Source organism: Danio rerio, chromosome 23, assembly GCF_049306965.1.
Source record: "Danio rerio strain Tuebingen ecotype United States chromosome 23, GRCz12tu, whole genome shotgun sequence".
In the NCBI taxonomy this organism is placed as follows: domain Eukaryota; kingdom Metazoa; phylum Chordata; class Actinopteri; order Cypriniformes; family Danionidae; genus Danio; species Danio rerio.
The window spans coordinates 31,503,613-31,521,478 of record NC_133198.1 but is presented as its reverse complement, the minus strand read 5'-3'; the positions used below and the strand labels follow the sequence as shown (position 1 = coordinate 31,521,478).

General features: G+C 34.1%; 1 protein-coding gene across 7 annotated transcripts in view; it reads right to left on the bottom strand.

Moving 5' to 3' along the window:
• The window catches only part of l1cama (L1 cell adhesion molecule, paralog a), a 102,555-nt gene extending 98,320 nt beyond the window's left edge, over positions 1-4,235 (bottom strand). For 6 of the 7 annotated variants that reach the window (XM_021469729.3, XM_073937995.1, XM_005162225.6 and 3 more), the window contains exon 1: positions 4,105-4,225. The gene's annotated coding sequence lies outside the window, so the exon portion shown is untranslated. 7 annotated transcript variants of the gene reach the window in all.
• Between the last annotated feature and the right edge of the window lie 13,631 nt (positions 4,236-17,866).

Below are 17,866 nucleotides of genomic sequence, written 5' to 3'. Positions count from 1 at the left end.
TTAAGGCAAATAATTCGATTGCGGATGCCTTTGTAAACATAGTCGTTGTTATGCAGCTTAAGTTTGAACCATTTTTAAAAATTCATCAATTATGAAACATTGATTTGAATGTAAAACAGAAGAAAAAAAAGTGTCTTTTTTAATTCAAATGAATTCAATCAGTAGTGGAAAAAAAGTCAATTACAAAAGTAATTTATTCATGTTATTCAGTCTGATCAATAATGAAAAAGTCAATCATGAAAGATCCAAACCGCTATAAAGCTGCTCTAGATAAAACAGAAAGGTCACCATCCTGTTCAATGTCTGTGCTATTGGACAGTATCAATACCACAGAAGCAATGAAAGGATTGAAAAGTCCATTATAAACTCCAACCAAGCAAGCCAAAGATGACACTGACAGTGTCAAAAATACATCAGTTGAAAGAAATGGACAGTAAATCCTTTTATTTCAACAACCCTCATTGAACCACATCTGTGTAAAGTTGGAGATATGACACTTCATCATTATTTACATAGCCCTGTACACAACACAAACTGTTTTAAAGCAATCAATAAAGCAAAGTTAACCAAATACGAGATTCAGCTCTATTATACCGAAGACAATAGTGAGACTATGCAGCCCAAGTCAGTTCAGTGTTGATTCAGTTCTGCCCAAAAACTGTGTAAGGTTCAATTATGAAATGAGCTCAGTTCAGCTATAAGCAGCTCTATGTGTGACAATAGAGTCATTATTACCAGTAGACTTGTCGTCTGTCCAGAAGGTCAAAACAGAGGCCGTCCAACAAGACTGATGGCTTTTTTTCTTATTCCTTCTTTTAACAGACTCCTCCTCGCTCCTGTTCCTTCACTATTGACCTTGTACTCATTTTCTCTCTCTCTCTCTGTTGATCTCCTTCGACAGCATAAGTGCACATATATTATAGGCCTGTGCAATGGCTTGGCCTGTCAAACGTGACCCCACCCCACTTTCCTTTCTTTCATCCTTCCTAAATCTCTCCAGCCCGTCCATCCATCTGTGCGCACAGCTCAATTAAAGCCTCCGCCTCTGAGGAGAGAAGATTTTGCAGAGGCAGATCATATTTTCCCTGTGTTTGTATGGCAGAGTTAACGTGGGATCAGCTACAGCATGATGGATGTGGAACGGAGACAGGATATCACTGCACACTCTCACGGATTGAGCACCTGAGCATAGCCTAAACACACCCTGTCGATAATCAATTCCCAACGATTTATCCTGAAAAGATACACAAGTCATTGTGTGTGAGCGACAGGACGCTGGTGTAAATTCTGTCACAAGGAGATGAACTGGGGATAACCCGCTATTAGCAGATCTACACAACGAAATGGTGTTGGAAATTATATACAGTCAAAAGAAACTAGCATGTGTTAAATAAATAAAAATAAAATTAAATAATATGAAATTAAATAAAATATAAGTTTTATAAGGTATCAATATAGTATTTTTAAGGGCTTTTAATTAATATAATATTAATTCTACAACAAATTCATCATCATTTTTAGGGGATTTTTTAAAGAATCTTAAATCTTTTTCGCTAACAATTTTTTAAAAAGACATTCAACATCAAAAAACAAGTTTAATGGCAACATTTTTTTTTTTTAAATGGACAAAAAACATCATGTTTTACAAATATAGAAATCATTGTTAAACATGGACAGAACTTTTTTAATAAGGGTTAATGAAAGAGTGTACAAGGCACAAGTGTACAAAGTCCTATTTTCACATTATTTGAAAGCCTAAAGCAATGTAAGATGATACATGCACAGTTTTTGAGTAAGGGTAAATGTTTATGTAATTTCATGGTTTTGGTATGATATTTTTTGAAGAACTGTAAAAAAGTATAAAATGGTGTTCTTTATGGTATTAATGTGCTTCCATGGAACAATTTTCAAACAATATTGTGACATTATGCAGGTATTTTGTGCAGGTATATATAACAGAATTTATTCAGAATCAGTCAGAATTTTTAGCCCCTCTTTTAATTTTCCCTCAATTTCTGTTTAACAGAGAGAAGATTTTTTTCAACACATTTCATAATAGTTTTAATAATTAATTTCTAATAACTGATTTATTTTATCTTTGCCATGCTGACGGTAAATAATATTTTGCTAGATATTTTTCAAGACACTTCTATACAGCCTAAAGTGACATTTAAAGGGCTTAACTAGGTTAATTTGGTCAACTAGGCAGGTTAGGGTAATGAGGCCAATTATTGTATAATGATGGCTAGTTCTGTAAAAAAAATATTTAAAAAAAGCTTTAAAGGGCTAATAATTTTGCCCTTAAAATGGTTTTAAATTTTTTTAAAAGACTCTCTTCAGAAAAAATATAAAGTAAATTAAAGGGGGGGGGGCTAATAATTCTGACTTCAACTGTATATATAGTAGTGAAAATTTGAAGTGGATCATTAACTTTTATCAAAGTTGCAATACATTATATATTTATATGCTATACTATAAACATAATTACTTAAATTTTTATATAAATGCAATATTTAATGTTATGGTTGAATAATAGTTTATTTTCAATATAATACCAGAAAAATGAATAATGATGCTACATTCACAGTACTTTAGCAGCAAGAATTAAATATATAAAATATAAAACACATTAAAATATATATATATAATTAAATAAATAGATGAATAAATAATAATAAAATAAATAATAATTATAAACTAACACTTGATTAAAAAAAACCCAGAAGAGTTAAGAAATCATTATTTGGTTATTATCAGTTTTGACAAATAAAAAGATTGTCTCTAATCAGCTGTCATTTTCTGGGGAAAAAAGCTCTAAATAGCAGAATTTTAAAACAAAATTCAAGCAGACATTTATTGAATAAAATACACAAATATTAACATTTTTCTTAAATCCATACCTAATAACTCCAGAACCCCCACCCAGCTAAGGATTTTCAAGTGGTTTCTTAATTTATTTTCCATAGCTGTATATAATTTCAACAGTAAAATTGTTTAAAATACTCAAAGCATCATAGAAATATTACAGAACAAAAACACAAACATAATCACAGCACCAGTGTGCAGTCATTTTAGCAAGAATCAATAGCAATTCAGTGCAATCGAATGACAACCGCCTCATGCCATAAACTTTGCTAACAGAGCTAATAATCAGCAACCTGAGCGAGACCCACCCTGAATCAAACATGCTGGCCTGCTGCCAGGTGAGTGTGTCTGCATTTAACACACTAAATAAATGCAGGCCACACCCAGTCCTCCTCATGCTCTCATATACTTGCCACTGGCGTCTGCCCAATCAAAGCATCATTATTTGTTTTGTAACGAACACCCCTACAGACACCACTGCGGACCACCAGTACCCTTAACACCACAATACTCCTCTCACGGGTGATTAACACAATTACACAGCCTGACTAAAGCATGGGGGAGGGAGCAACAATCACATAGATCAACACATCAATTATTAACATGTGACAGTGATAGTAACACCTTAAAATAATAATACTCCAGCAGAAGTACCTTTATGAAACAACTTCCAGGTATTTATGCTAATAAACTAAACAAAACAAATGTTTGCATTATGAATAGGTCAATATGAAGACCGGTTCAGCATATGCAACACTAATATGCAGCCGTGCATTAAAGATGAAAACACAAGAGCCTGTTGCTGATCTCGCATGGGATGAGCGCGAATCCACCAGAGGACTGTTTCTGTTTACGAGACGGGGCAACTCCACAAAAATAAATTGAAGACATAAATGAGCATAAATATTCAAAAACGCATTCATATTTTAAATTAATGCACTAAAGTTAACAGAAAAATATTATTATTATTTTGGATAATTATTTAAAAAAGCCAAATGTAACATTATAGCTAAAAACAAACATAAATGATAAACCCAATGCAGTTATTAACACCAGAACACCCTAGTATTCAAGACCACACACACACACACACACACACACACACTAGCATCACTGCACCTTAAATCTCCAAGGTGTGATCATCTAACCGCAAGAAGAAAAAAAAATCCACAAAAATCACGCCAATTTTGTTTGACATTCGTCAAATGTTAAACACTATTGAAAAGCTTCTCTTCTTACCTCTGCAGTTCAGAAAGAGCTTCAGGTTGTGTGTGGCGTTTTCGGTGTCCCTGAAGGTTGTGTGTCTCCAGCTCAGTGTCAGATTGATTGTGGCCTCTCTTCACTGCTGATGCTGCAGTGTGAAGAAAACACACCCTCTCCTGCTCCCTCGCTTCCACTGCTCGCCTCTGATTGGCTGTGATCAGAAGCCAGTGACATCACCCTTTTTTCTTCCAGCTCCCTGCCTCTTTTCCTTCACTCTATCCTCTCTTCTCCGTTCCCTTCATTCTCTGACCGTTGCTTTATTGTCTTTATTCCCACTTCCACTGCATGGTGCCAGGCGAAACGTGTCAGTAATTTGAGTGGTGATTGGCAGGATCTGTCGGAGCAGAAGGAAAGATTCAGACTGAAGACTGATGTTAAATAGCAGAGAGCTCTTCTGCAGAATCCATTAACAGGCTTCTTGCTGTTGGATTGGTGGGCGTGAGTAATAAGGAGGTGAAATATATGTTATGCTAATTGGTGCATTGTTATGCAGTATTTGTATGGCAGCACTAGAAGAGCTTTCTGTATTTTTCTTCTCCTCTTTCTTCTTGAGAGTGACAGATGAAATACTGAAAAAAGAGAGGAATGGAATGTGGGGTTAATAATCTGTTTTTATGCTTAACGCTCAATGCATAGAGTCAAAGGGAAAGAAAAATCTATATATCTACATGCATTAATTTTTGGTGTCATAAATATATTTAATATTAAATGTATTTATTTTGCCAGTGTTTAACATCAATATATTAATCCAGTTTTTATTTATGGCTTGAATTATTATTTTTTAAATTAGTAACATTTTAATAACTTAAATAAGTATGCTTTTTGTCATTTTTAATTACTTTATGCATCTATACAATTTTTTAAGTTTAAATTTTTCCCATCAATATATGTATATTTTTTGTGTTTGTTTGTTTGTTTTAAGTAAAATCAAAATGCTTTCCTAGACAAAGTGGAAATAAAATACAGTTCACAATTCAATAAGCACCCCCTTTTGAAAAGGAATATTTATTAGTTTTATAAAACAATTGGATCCATTAAAATAAGAGTTTAGTCAAAAAACATTTAGGAATGAAATATATTACATTTCAATTCAAACAGGTCAGTGCAATAACAACAAAATTTGAAATATTTTTTGTTATCTTTATTTGTCCTGTTTAAACACAAATTGTATTGTAGCAAAACATCCTTTAGAAAATAATAAGAGATATTTGTGTTGATTTTATGCTGAGCACTATATATAGTTGAAGTCAGAATTATTAGCCCCCGTTTTTTTTTCAGCACATTTTTTTAACACATTTCGAAACATAATAGTTTTAATAACTCATCTCTAATAATTGATTTATTTTATCTTTGCCGTGATGACAGTAAATAATATTTTACTAGGTATTTTTCGAGACACTTCTATACAGCTTTAATTGACATTTAAAGGCTTAACTAGGTTAATTAGGTTAACTAGGCAGGATAGGGTAATTAGGAAAGTTATTGTTTAACAATGGTTTGTTCTGTAAACTATCAAAAAATATATAGCTTAAAGGGGCTAATAATTTTGACCTTATAATGTTTTTTTTTTTTAAACTTAGACCAAGATTTTTCTAGAAGAAAAAATATTATCAGACATACTGTAAAAATGTTCTTGCTCTGTAAACAAAATTTGGAGAATATTTAAAAAAGGAAAACAATTCAAAGGGGGCAAATAATTCTGACTTTAACTAATATATATAGACGTATTATTCTAGCTTTTATTTACGGCTTCGTTTTTTTGTTTATTTGCTTATTTTTGTTATTACTTTTTGCATCTATATAACTTAAGTTTGAATTTATTTCCATCTATATAGATTGTTTTTTGTTTTGTTTGTTTTAAGTAAAGTGAAAATTGTTTTCTTGACAAAATGGAAAAAAAAATACAGTGCACAAAAAAAAGTAAATATACCCCCTTTTTGAAATGAATTTATATATATTTATATATATTTATTTATTTCTCAGTGATTATATAGCCATTAATGTTTCTTGCATTTAAACAGTTAACAGTTTTACTTAACAGTTATAATTATTAAAATAAGAGTTTGGTCACATAACATCTTTAGGAAGGGCGAAGCAGTGGCGCAGTAGGTAGTGCTGTCGCCTCACAGCAAGAAGATCGCTGGGTCGAGCCTCGGCTCAGTTGGCGTTTCTGTGTGAAATGTGCATGTTCTCCCTGTGTTCGCATGGGTTTCCTTCGGGTGCTCCGGTTTCCCCCGCAGTCCAAAGACATGCGGTACAGGTGAATTGGGTAGGCTAAATTGTCCGTAGTGTATGAGTGTGTGTGTGGATGTTTCCCAGAGATGGGTTGCGGCTGGAAGGGCATCCGCTGCGTAAAAAACTTGCTGGATAAGTTGGCGATTCATTCCGCTGTGGCAACCCCGGATTAATAAAGGGACTAAACTGACAAGAAAATGAATAAACATCTTTAGGAAAAAAAAAAAAAGCGTTTAAATTTAAACCGGTTATTATAACAACTAGAAATTAACAATTTTAAATATTTTTCTCGTTATTTTTTTTCTTTATTAAATTAGCTCTAAGTTTGGGCTTTGACTAATCTAATGTATTTATTAAAGCATCCTATAGAAAATATGAATTTAAATGGGATGTCTGTGAGGGGCGTGCTCATTTATGTAGAGCACTGTTTAAAAAGATAATGTAAAACTAAGAACAAATTAATTTCTTCTCTTTAATTTTCTATTTTAAGTCAACTATAATGAGTTTTAAATATTTTCACAAAAGATAAAAATCAGATATGTATTGTATAAACAAAAAGTTAAGATCTGAGAAGAGTGAAATAAACTGTGTAAACCTTTCATTTGCAGAACTCCATCTTATTTGTGAATTAAGCCACTTCTGAGAAAGCAAAAGCAAATCTGTTCAGCCACTCTTGAAGCTGATATACTGTGACTAAAGGAGTCTTTACTCAAACTAGCACACGGTTGAATGACAAATGAATCACGCACAATTTGACTTCTGCAGAAAGGCGACTGGCTGAAAATAAGCATCTCCCATCTCTTTATCAACACAATCGCTCTCCTCAGCATGCAAGAACACTGTAGCTGCACATATATGGTAAAGGTCAGCGCTTAGAAGAAGAAATCTACAAAGAGTCGATCTCTTTGTTACGTGACATTATCTGGCTTTGTGTGCAGTGCCACACTTACAGGAAGAGCCATTGCTTCAGGTGTCTCATGATACACACATGCCGAAAAAACACCAGCCGCTGCCCTTTAACCGGAAACTAATGCCCAGCCTTCTGTTAAAGGACCTTGATTTGTGACAGGTCCATGAGCACATCCTGAAGCAGGCAGGACAAATGAAGCTTGAAGGTTCATCTCGAAATCCTCGCACAGGGAGTTGCCAGTTTGCATTATTGCCATCAAAATGCAATAACAAAAGCTCATGCAAAACAGCCGCTTTGAATAAGTATAATTTGCAAGGGCTACAAAATAGGCTGTCAACCTCCAAAAACCAAATGACAGCGTAGTGATCAAAGCATTATTTTATGGGAATGTTTGAATCACACAGCTGGGGTTTTTTCTGAAAATTGCAGCACTCCACAGATGCAGTGAAAGTGGCTGAAAAATGAATTGGAAATGAAAATGTGGGAAGCTGTTTAATTGATCCTATTTATATTGTGTTGCCCTTACCATTTAGTTGTTATTCAGGGGTTTGCTTGTTTGATTATTTTGCACTTTATTTGTCCACATATGTACATAGTGGTTTTCTGGACACAAATCTAATGATTTAAGTATGAATGTTGAAGTTTGAACAAGCAATCAAGCCATAAAGTATAAATTAGCGTGAACCAAAGTGGTGGTGGTATTTATTTTAATTCATTTGTATTTTTATAATGTTTTTTTTGTGACGGGACAGTGGCGCAGAGGGTAGCACTGTCACTTTACAGCAAGGAGGTCGCTGGTTCGAGCCTCGGCTGGGTCAGTTTCTGCAAAGGCATTTCTGTGTGGAGTTTGCATGTATTTCCCGTGTTCGCATGGGTTTTCTCCAGGTGTTCCAGTTTCCCCCTTAAGTTCAAAGATATGTGGTACAGGTGAATTGTGTATAGGCTAAATTGGCCGTAGTGTATGTGTTAATGAGAGTGTATGGGTGTTTCCAAGTAATGGGTTGCAGCTGGAAGGGCATCGGCTGCATAAAACATATGCTGGATAAGTTGGCGGTTAATTCTGCTGTGATGACCCCTGATTAATAAAGGGAAAAGCTGAAAAGAAAATGAATGAATAATGTTTTATTTGTTGTATGCAAAAGTGAAACATGACTGTTCCCTCTCAGAAGTTGCAGTTTCGTTTCCCTAAAATAATATGAAACATTTGACGATTATAACATTCTTAAAAAATATCTTATTGCATGGAATATACTGTAACATTATGTCCCATGCTAGCACAAATGAACATTTTCTTCAATATCCCAGAGCTCTGATATAATATGTGTGTATGTGTGTGTGTGTGTGTGTGTGTGTGTGTGTGTGTGTGTGTGTGTGTGTGTGTGTATAAATAAGAAGGTTTAGACCTCTTTATTTGGATTTACGAGTATTAAGTAATTATGATTTCCAAGAGCAAAAAAAGAAAATTTTTTATCAGATGTTATATTATTTAATAAAGCATTTTACTCGAACCCATAACTGGTTCACACAAAAATGCAACAGGAAATGTTTAGAGAACACCAAAACACTGATTTTTGATAGATCATGTAACACTAAAGACTGAAGTAATAATACTGAAAATAGCCTTGCCATCACAACAAACTCTCTCCAAGTAAATTTGCATTGCATCGTTACACCAGAAAAAGTAATCTCTTACAGTGACAGTAAAGTGCATCTGAATGTTGCTAACCTTAAACATAAACGAAAACAACAAATAAAGGCATCTGCTGTGTCATGACACACATTTCTTTGACAAGGGCAACGGTGTGAATTTAAAATTAAAGGTGAACAAACAAACAATGTCAGAAGTGGCATAATAGATAATAGATAAACTCACCAGCCACTTAATTAAACACCGATGTTAAACTGCTTGTAAGTAAAATAATCTAATAAGCCAATCACATGGCAGAAACTTTGCACTCAGAGATGTAGACATATTCAGGATAATCTACTGAAGTTCAAACCGATCATCAGAAGATGATTAAAAACATGTTCAATGTGGCACAGATGGTGTTTAAAACAGGCTGAGTATTTTAAAAACTGCTGATATCCTAAGGCATTCACACAATTTCTAATGTATGGAACGAACAGAAAATGGACTGAAATTGGTGGAAAATTTTCAGTTCTAAGGGTGAAAATGCCTTGGTGCTAGGGGTCAGAGGAGAAGAGCCACCCTGGCCTGGTTCAAGATAGGCCACAGTAAATCAAATAATCCTTTGTTACAACCAAGGACAGCAAGAAGAGCATCTCTGAATGCATAACACGTCGTCCAACCTTGAAGCAGATGAGCTACAGCAGCAGAAGTGACCATGTCAGATAAGAACAGCAGACCTAGGCTATTATACACAAAGGTTTACTGCAATAAGAAAACCAAAAAATAAAAAATAATGTAGCAGGATTACCTGGTCTTTTGAGTCTTCATTTCTGCTGCAACATTCGGATCAGAATTTGATGCAAGCAACATGATAGCATCTTGCCTTGTAGCAATGGTTAAGGCTGTTGGTGGTTGTGTAACTGTAATTAAACATCCTTTAAACATCACAGCCTATCCGAGTGTTGTTGCTGACCATGTCCATCCCTTTATGACCATTTTGTGATTGTTACTTCAAGTAGGATAACTCACCATGTCCTAAAGCTCATATCTTCTCCAACTGGTTTCTTACTCGTATTGCCTCCAGATTATTTGGTATGTGCTGGAACGGGAGATTCGTATCATGGATGGGGAGCAAACAAACCTGCAGCAACTGGATTAAATACACACAACATGTACACACAGAGAGAGTGATACATTCAAAAACATAACGGTAACCATTTCAATAAGGTTGCATTAGTTCAAGTATTTACTAACATGAACACACAAATTACTATATGGTTATTACAATATTTAGTCATTTTTGGATCTAATGCAGTATTGAACTTTGATTACTAAATGTTAGTCAATACATAACTAACTAAACACTATTGTAAAGTGTGACCAACATAACATACAGTAGCATAATCTTTATACAACACAGATATAATAATATACATTACAATATTTATAAACAATTCATAAGTATAAATCTACTCACCAAGTCAAATTTAAGACATTTTAAGACCTTTAAAGACCAAAAAGAATGCAATTTCAGACTTCTACAGGTCTAAACGCTAAGGATTTCTTTTTTTCTAATCGCATAGTTGGGCCAGTGTGCCTCATAAAAAAATAAACGTAGTTATTTCTTTGCCACATATTTTAAATAATGTGTCTAAATAAGAGCACCAACAAGAGCAGATAAGAGCAGAATAAACCGCTAACGTATCCAGCATGTTTTACGCAGCGGATGCCCTTCCAGCTACAACCGGTCACTGGGAAACATCCACACACACACACTCATTCACACACATACACCACGGACAATTTTAGGTTACCCAATTCACCTGTACCGCATGTCTTTGGACTTGTGGGGGAAAATGAAGCACCCGGAGGCCCCTAAATACATCCAATAATACAATAAAAAAAATTTCAAATATATCCATTTACAAACCCTATAACCCTTACCAAGAATATTAAATAAATGAAGAACTCTTAAGCAATTGTTACTGTAAGGAAAATAAATGATATTTAAAAGTTAAAAGTTTTTTTTTAAATGGATTGTTGGCGATTGTATGGGTGTTAATGACCAGGCTGTGCCGCTATATATAAACAAAGGGAAATTAAGACCTGTTAAAAAAAGATTTAAGTACTACAACACAATATGTCAGTAGATTTAAGACTGGAGGCCTAAAATTCAGATCTTTAGATTCAAGACATTTTAAGATTTTTAAGACCCCTCGGATACCCTGAAAATTATGTTTTAAAAACTATAATAAACCAAATTAGTCAGTTTAAAATACATGGGGATATTTTAAGCAAATGTTATTGTAAGGACGATAACTACACCAAATTGGTAAACAGTGTTGGGGATAAGGCGTTTGTGTAACGTTAACGTGCGTTACGCAATAACATTACTTTTCCAAAGTAAAGTGTAATAGGCTATAACACATTTCTTATAAAAAATAATATTATTTGAGCTAATTTTAAAATGTAACGCGAGCTACTTTCTATCTTGCTTAATTGGCTTATACAAAATATTGCGGAACAAAAATTACCTTAGGTTAAATGACACACTCAATGAAAGAGCTTGGGCGTGCACTCATCATCATCATCAGGTCTCTTTTTCACTGCAGATGAGTCAGTGTACTGTTCTACTAACTGATAGGGGTTTGTTTCGAGTCAGAGGGGGTATCCGTTAGTATTTAATGAAGACCCAAACCGCATCTCGACAACTATTGATGAACTGGTTCGACAGGTTCAAAAGATCCGGTTAAAACAAACGATTAATTCGTGAATCGCCCGTTATCAGTGCAGAAACAATGGCAGACCGGACACATTTTTGCAACGGATTCTTATTTTTAAATCGAAGAAAACAAGTGGATTGTTGTTAACTGTAGATTATGTGCAAGTAAAACTCCTGCAAAAATCACAAGAAAAACTAAACTGGATGCAAGCACTACACCCGCAACTCACCTCCAGCTAAACAAATGATTTAAAGCAGTTCATGTTCTCCAGGTAAAACAATTAATTCGACTAAAAAAAACAAAAAAAACAAAACAAAAAACAATTATTGCTTTTACTGTTTAGGAGATGCAGCCACTGTCTAACGTTACTGTACAACTACTGTTTGTAATATAGGAAGATTTTAACTCTTTTTTTTTGGGAGGGATTTACACATCTGTTAAGGCCACGTGATGCAATTTATTAAATATATAAAGATTAAAGATTTATTTTGATTTGGGCATTTTTTATCGTTCATCTGTTCATTTTGTTTTTAAACATTTTAAAAATCTGTTTTGCCCTAATAAATTATTTCATGTTAGTACTCTTAGGCTTTATTGCAATCTGTCTCAGTGGACAGTGAATGTACTTAACTATTGACACAAAAAATTCAAAAGTAGCAAACACATTACATGCTTTCATAAAACTGTATATACAGCATGTATACCTCTGGGTTCAGAAAGTTCTCAAAATATAATTTTATCCAACTTTTTTTTTTTTTTAAGAAAATGAAGGTGTAGGTTCTATATGTGATTGTTAAATGCAGAGCTTCTCTATAAAAAAGGTTTAAAAAAAACCCTGCAAGTTCTAAAAAAAGATATCACCTCAGTCAGTTAAGGAAAGGTATAATGCAAAAGTTACTCAAAAGTTATACAACACATTACTTTACATAAACAGGAACTAAGTAACGCAATTAGTTTCTTTTTGGAGTAACTCAATTTTGTAATGCATTGCTTTCTAAAATAACTTTCCCCAGCACTGTTTTTTTTAAACAGACAGGGGTGGATTTAGTGATTTGGGGGGCCCTAAGCCATTCCCGCCATGGGGCCCAAAAGTTGTAAGATGTACCTTTTGTACTTTAAATTATTTTAATGGATTTATGTTGCTGTTTTTATCTTATATCACTCAATCACTCCTTTTCTACATTTTGTCTTAATGCAAAATAATAATAACAACATGATGTAAAGCATCTTGTGAAATCTTTTAAATAATTTGTTTTCTTAAAATATTTAAAAATAAAATTTATGTATAAACTATTTCGATTTTTAAAACTAAATCTTTACCTAATTTGACTGCTGGACTACTCTATGATTGAGGATGGGGGGATGATATTACACAGATGTAATAAACATTAAACTTTGATTTTTTAGACACTCATCATACAATAAATGTTAGAAAATAATGTTTTATATATGTTATAGGTACAATTTATACTTCTAAGTATTTGTTTGGGGGCCCTCACATTTCCTGGGGCCTGAAGTGGCCGCTTATCTTGCTCATTGGTTAAATCACCCCTGTAAATAAATATTGAGATGTATTGTTTATGATTGTGTTGGCCTGATTGTGTAACTTTACATGGACAAATGAATATCAAGACCTGTTTAAAATGATTTAAAACCAAAAACGCAATGTTCCAGAAAATCTAAGACCTTTTAAGGCCTTTAATGTTTTTTTACATTTAAGACAATTTAAGACCTTGAACGCAAAACTCTTGATCCCATTGCACAGTCAACCTAACTTTCAACTAATGGTAATATAACATTTAACTAATTTGAAATTTTGGTCTGTCAATAATTGATGAGTTGGAGAGAAGCCACAAGCTGAGCTCTGCCTCCATCATTACCCTTCAATTACTTGGTGATTAACATCAGGTCAAACCATCCGAATGACCTCACGTCCACTAAATGAATTCAATTAATCAATTAGCAGCCGCAAAATAACCCAGCTACACCAGCGACCCCAAGAGTGGTCCCATGTTGGAACATGCGTTTACACACGACCTCTCTGGCACAGAAATGTCGCCGCTACCATCTGCGGGATGTTTCAGATCTGCTAAAATGAACAGATCGCTTCATTAATTCAGTATTTGGTGTTTTACCACATTCGTTTCACTCGACTTCTAAGGATCTAAAGTGGGACAAGCTATGACGTTAAGCAGTCTCTCTCTCTGGTTATCATGCACCGGCACAAGAAACAGGCTCTGGAAATGAGTGAGAGAGATGAAGATAAAGGGAAGCGGAGAGCAGAGATGAAGACAGGAAGGAGGAAGCCAGAGCTTGATGATTTATAATGGCACTGCTAGAATGCAGGGTCTGTTCATAAGTTAATTTGACTATGAGGTCATGCGAGCCGCAGTGCTGTCTGCACTTCTGGAAAGAGCTTTTCTCAGCCTGTGATTTGAGCAGAGACTCCCAATCCATTTCCAGACTGATGAAAAGCAAGTCAAGCAGAAGAACAAAAGGTGGCAAAACATTTAAAAGGGCGACAGTGCGGCCTCTCCAATGGGATACACTGTAAAGTCCACTTGAAATGTGACAGATTACAAAAAATGAGGAGGTAGTTTCGAGGGATAGTTTCAAAACCTGTTTGAATTTCATTCTTCGGTTAAACACAAAAGATTATATATTTAGGCTTCACACTCTAAAGCAAATGTCAAGTTCCTTGACTTTCACTGACTAAAAAGCTGAATGTATGACTTAACATACTGAGCAGTCCATACAGAATTTTGTGCTTCTGAGATAGCTTTATTTACGCTAAAGCAAATGGCTCAAATGGAGTTTGCAATGTTCTTAATTGATTTGGCCAGCGAGGACACTGTTCAAATTCCCTCTGTGCCACATGCATTGTTTTAGATCAAATGACATTATATTTGTGTATAAGAGCTCATCTGTTGTTTTTACACAAAAAAAATTAATTAATTGATTAATTGCTGCTTGTTCAAACTTCTTTAAAATGAGATGAATGAACACAATCCTGTTGAGTTTTTTGGGGGGGAAACTTACACTACCTGACAAAAGTCTTGTCCTATCCAAGTTTTAGGAACAACAAATAATAAGTTGACTTCTAGTTGATAATTTGGTATCAGAAGTGGCTTATATGAAAGGTAAAGGCCTGTAGATTACCCTTATTTTACCTAAATAAAATATGATCATGCCAGGACTCCCAGAGTTTATTACGATTCTTTGGATTCATCTTCAATGTCTTTTGATCTTTCCCCAGACATGCTCAATAATGTTCATGTCTGGTGACTGGGCTGGCCAATGCTGGAGCACCTTGACCTTCTTTGCTTTCAGGAACTTTGATGTGGAGGCTGAAGTATGAGGAGCTCTATCCTGCTGAAGAATTTGCCCTCTCCTGTGGTTTGTAATATAATATGCAGCACAAATGCCTTGATACCTCAAGCTGTTGGTGTTGCCCTCCACTCACACCTTTATACTGAATGTAAAGTAACCCCAAACCATGATTTTTCCTTCACCAAGCTTGGCTGATAACTGTGAGAATCTTGGGTCCATGTGAGTTCCAATAGGTCTTCTGCAGTATTTGTGATGGTTAAGATGTAGTTATACAGATTCATCAGAAAAATCTACCTTCTGCCATTTTCCCAAATAATCAAATAGAAGTCAAGTTACTATTTGTTGCTCTCACAACTGGGATGGACGACAAGACTTTTGTCAGATAGTGTAATTGTTCTGATCAATCCATTCAAATTTGTCATAAACTTAAGCTGACTTTAATTAATTTCTGTTGGGACAAAAAAAAAAAAAAAAAACTGGTTTGGAACAAGCAACTGGTGAGTAAATGATGTCAACTTTCATTTGTGAGTGAACTATCCCTTTAACAACATCAACATTTAATATAAAAGGATTCCTTTTATCGTCGAGATACATGCTCTAAGGTATCAGCACATTTATTTAAATCTCAGCAGCTCCTAATTGTTTCCCATAAACACATTCACTGATAATGTTATTACATAAGCATAATAGCCTAACCCTAATTGCAACATCCTCTGCAAACAAAATGATTTGCTAAATCTTACAATGAAGCTTTTCACAGCTTAATATAATAGCATTAAATGGAATGAAGAGGACAGGAAATGATCACCAGCACTACTCAAGGTTAGAATATACATTCTCATTTAGGAGCGTGAAGTTAATTGCCTTTTCAGTCGGCCTGAAAAATGAAGCAGTCCATTTATTTTCCTCCATATCATTTTTCCAAGAGAGTCAATATTGGAGCTGATTTACGCACACTATGTAGTTAACTAAAAGTGCTCTGGCTTCCTATCAAAAAACATACTTCATTAATGAACTGGCCCTTATGTCTTTCACTAGATGTTTCTCCAGAATCTTAATCAGCATTTATGATAGACTTTGAAACTGAAAAGCATTGCTAAAACTGTGTCTTTGTTTAGAATACAGAATGCTTTCTTTGCTTAATCGGAGTTATTGATCATAACTATTGGCTGCTTTATTGATAAGGGAAGTCAATGCACTTACAGTACATGCAGAAAAAGCCGAGTTTAATTAAACACCATGTAATCGCATATTATTAAAGTATAATTATAATACTTGTATAATATCTAAGCATAATTATTCATTTTGTACTAATAGAAAATGTTAGGAATTATTATAAAATTGTTGGGTAATACCTTTATTTGACAAAAACTTAAGTATTTCTAAACCATTCTCTATTATAAAAATTGTGATTAACCCCGAAAACACATAAAAAATAATTTTAATGTAAAAAGAAATTATTTTATTATTTTTTAGATTACAATTTTTTAAAATGTAACCGTTTATAAAAATAATGACTCAATTTTGTGTTTGAATAACTTTGAGCCCAGGCAAAGGGAAGTTATGTTTTTGTTGATAAAACGTACATGTCTTTTGACATATACATATTGAAAAACTATACTTTTTTTTCTAAAAGTTGCTTTGTGTTGTTAAATTCATCAATTCAGTTTAATTTAGGTTTAAAGAGATTAAATTAAAATAGGCAATTAAAATGGTTTGTTCAAATGAAATAACTGACCAATAAATTTGTTGATTGTATTTTTAAACTTTTATAATTTGTAGTTTTTTAATGAATAATAAAGGTAAATGCAAAAATGACATAGTAAAAATATGGTTTAAATAAGTTCAAAACAATATATAAATAATTAAAAAAATAATAATATGAACTCATTCTGATTTTACATCTTTAAATAAATCTGTTTTTTAAACTAATGAAGCTAGCAGAGGTCAATGATTTATTTTAATTATTTTGCCTTGTTAATTATTTAGACATGTTTACTGTTCCAAAATATTATAAATGTGATGTGAACTGAAAAAATAAATTGCTGTATATAGTGTTCAATAGGGAAATATTGTGTTGTATTATTTACTAAGACATTTAAAAATATCTTATAAGAGCTGTAATCACAATACCTTAATACCGTAATTTTTTTATCCAAGGTTATCAGTCACAAACTCACACCTGCTTAATAGTCTCTTCTAGCAGTTTTGAACAGCTGGATTAGTTGGATCAGCTGTGTTAGATTAGGGTTGCAGCAAAACTGCAGAGCTGCGGCCGTTAAGGAATCAAGTTTGAGACCAATGTTGCAAAGGGTCATCATTAAGAGTTAACATCACTCTTACTCCCCCTGCTGGCCAGCCTAAAAGGCAAGTAATTATAAAGTCGCACCTAATTAGCCAATTACAGTAGTCAATATTTAAAGCAGATCAAAGAAGCTCAAAAGACATTCTCTGGTTTTAGGACAACTTTGATGAATTCCTTTGAAGCACTTTCAAAGTATAATGCCGTATTATTAGACGTGTTTATCTGGGGGAAAAAGATTAGATGAAACTAAAGATCTGTGCATCATTTCCTTTGCTGTCCATGCTAAAAAAAACTGACGTATATGTGGAGAAAAACGATAAGTAATGTTTTTAGACAGCATAAAAGTCACATTCTGATGGTTCAAATGAAATAAACATCTCAAAAGGCAGACATTGATAACAGCTCCACCATCCCCTCTCACCTTTGGTCCAGCTCTTTATGCAGAGAGATGTTCAGTCTAGTCAAGTGGACTCCTGCTGTCGGGTGAGGAGGACAAAGCAGGTGTGATGAACTGTATCCCAGCAGCACTGACGCCCAGCATGAACATTACTGGAAGCTCCAGATGGTCTCAGACACTCATTACACTTCACACCAGCTCGCATGCA